The sequence below is a fragment of the Panthera onca genome, chromosome D2 (assembly GCF_046562875.1).
Source record: "Panthera onca isolate mPanOnc1 chromosome D2, mPanOnc1 haplotype 2, whole genome shotgun sequence".
Classification (NCBI taxonomy): domain Eukaryota; kingdom Metazoa; phylum Chordata; class Mammalia; order Carnivora; family Felidae; genus Panthera; species Panthera onca.
Genome location: NC_138349.1, coordinates 78,690,308 through 78,693,476, shown reverse-complemented (window position 1 = coordinate 78,693,476; position 3,169 = coordinate 78,690,308).

Sequence of the window (3,169 nt, the reverse complement as noted above, 5' to 3'; positions counted from 1 at the left end):
TTACTTTTCTTATCTCCTCCTTTAGCATCTCTGTAATATTGGTGTTCCTTGAATGCTTGTCCTTTGCTTTCCTCTTTCTTTTTATTCTAAAGACTCTTTCAGGGTCATTGAAATCATTGTTATTTCCTTTTGTGTTTGTTTGTTTTATATATTTTCTGGCATTTAAATATTTTTTTAATGTTTACTTATTTTTAAGAGAGAGACAATATGTGAGCAGGTGAGGGACAGACAGAGAGGGAGCCACAGAATCCGAAGCAGGCTCCAGGCTCTGAGCTGTCAGCACAGAGCTCGACACAGGGCTCGAACTCATGAATCATGAGATCGTGACCTGAGCTAAAATTGTATGCTCAATGGACTGAGCCACCCAGGCACACCTTGCGTTTTTAATTGCCACTTATGATTAATCCCCAAAAAAAGCCTCCAACCAGGACCCCTCTTGCAAGCCAGCTACAGACCTATTTATATATATATATATATATATATATATATATATATATATATATATTTTTTTTTTTTTTTTAACGTTTTTATTTATTTTTGAGACAGAGAGAGACAGAGCATGAATGGGGGAGGGTCAGAGAGAGAGGGAGACACAGAATCCGAAACAGGCTCCAGGCTCTGAGCTGTCAGCACAGAGCCCGACGCAAGCCCGAACCCATGGACCGTGAGATCATCACCTGAGCTGAAGTCGGGTGCCCAACCGACTGAGCCACCCAGGCGCCCGCTACAGACCTATTTAACCACTTGCCTGCCTCATATCTTAAAAATTCCCCAAATGGATGTCATCATATCTGGAACCCTTGCCCTGAAACTTGTACTTCTGTCACCTGCTGCTTATACAGGGGAACTTGGAGGTCCTTGTTGATGCTCACTCATCCTTAGACTAGCTCCCCAACCTGTAATCAATAAATGATATGTAGTTTCTACATATAGTTCCAAATTTTAAGTATCTACTGTTCTACATTCCTACTTAGGCTAACACAAGTTAGTGCCCACTTTTTTTTTTTCTTTTTTAATGTATTTATTTTTGAGAGAGACAGAGTGCAAGCATGAGAGGACCAACAAGAGAGGGAAACACAGAATCTGAGGCAGGCTTCAGGCTCCCAGCTGTCAGCACAGAGCCCGAACTCATGAGCTGTGAGATCATGACCTGAGCCGAAGTCGTAGGCTTAACTGACTGAACCACCTAGGCACCCCACGTTAGTGTTCACTCTTACCTGGTTTACCTAAAACAACCTTCCTCATGGATTCCCTACAGCTCTATCTTTCCCCCCATCTATGAATATTATACAGGCCACTTCACTTAGCTATATCTACTGTTCTTTTAGGTCTCAGATACCGGAAGTAAACTTACTTAGTTTTCTATGTCTCCCAACACTATACTACACTCTTCTAATTTATGCTTCCATATAAACTGGTATTTATCTTTCTTAACATACTTGTTTTTTTAGAACTACTGGCCAATTGTCTGTTTTCCCACCTAAATTGTAAGATTCATGAGTGAAGAAAGCAGTAGATAGAATAAGGCATCCTAAAAATTACTCATCCACACCTGATTTCAATGGTTTCGCTGTTGAGTCTTTAGGATTTTGAATTAATGATATTTCTATTTACATGAGATTTTTAGGTGAAGTGAATATACTTTTTGTGTAGGATGCATATGGAGTTTACAGGCCTGAGGGTAGACTATAGTAGGCAGAATAATGCCCCCCTAAAGATGCCCACATCTTAATCTCCTGAACCTGTGAATGTGTTAAATTACATGGCCAAAGCGATTGTGCCAATGCAATTAAGGTAATGGACCTTAAAACAAGATTGTTGTGGATTATCCAAGTGGGCCCAGTCTCATCATATGAGACATCCAAAGTGGAGGACTTCCTCCAGATAGAAGTTTTCAACTCCTTTGGGTAAATACCAACAAGTGCTGGGCTGGATGATTGGGTAGAAATATGTTTAGTTTGTGAAAAACCACCAAGCCATTCTAAAATTACTACAATTTTGAATTCCCACTGCGGTGGACAAGAGTTCTTCCCTCCACAGCGTCACCAGCATTTGGCGCTGTCATTTTGTCTATTGTAGTAGGTGTAAGAACACTTCGTTTTACTGGCACATGTATTTTTTTAATAAAAAGTATTTAACGATTTCAGATTTGTTGATAGAGTCATTACCTTTTCAACTTCTTTTTCCCCACTGTACTTGAGCAGTTGTTTAACAGAATATGGGATATTCCTTTAGAACTTAAAAATATTGCTAGGTTTTTTTCTTCTGGAACCATCTGTTACTAATGAGAAATATGATGAAAATTCATTATCTTTCTTATTTGGTCAAATTCAAAGTGTTTGGGATTTTCTTTTAACTTGGAGTTCAGAATCATTCCAGGATGTGGCTAGCCATTATTATCATTATTATTATTATTATTATTATTATTATATTTTGTTTTCATTCATCACCCTCAGCACTTGGTGAGCCTATTACAGACTGAAGATTCATGTCAATTCTGCTCTTAGGAAAGCTCTATTTTTTCCTTCCTCTTTCTCTCTCTCCCTCCATCCCCCTTCCCTTCTGTTTTCCATTCTTCCTGTGTTTGATTCATTCTCTTTCCTCCACACTCTAGAACTCCTTGCAAAAGAAATAGGACCCTTTTGATCTATTTTCTGTCTTAACTTTTGTCTTATACTTTCTATATTCTATTTTTTAGTGTTAACCCCTTGTTTTATTCACTTTTTTATGCATATCTCCCTTTTTACTTACCGAAGTTTTGTTTGCTTTGTTTATTAGAATTTGATTTTAAATTTCCAAGATCTCTAGTTGGTTCTGATTGGTCCTATTGCATAACATGCAATTGTTTCTATGTAAGTGTATTATGTATACAATTATATAAAATTGTTCTCAGCATATACAATTGTACTTAATTTAAAGTTTTCTCTTAGCTATATTATTTTCCCAGATTTTAATTTTTGTTTGAAGAACTCTGATTATCTTTGCACATGAAATGTATTGTTTGAGCATGTGCCTAGGCCCAGTCCCTTAGCCATATTCCTCTACGGTCTCAAGTTACTGGAGGAAGGGAGCTGGATATGTTTCAGCAGATGATATATATTCTGGACATAGTGTTTCTCTCTCTGTATGGAATTTGTAATTACTTGATGAGCCTCTGATTCCTGTGTCC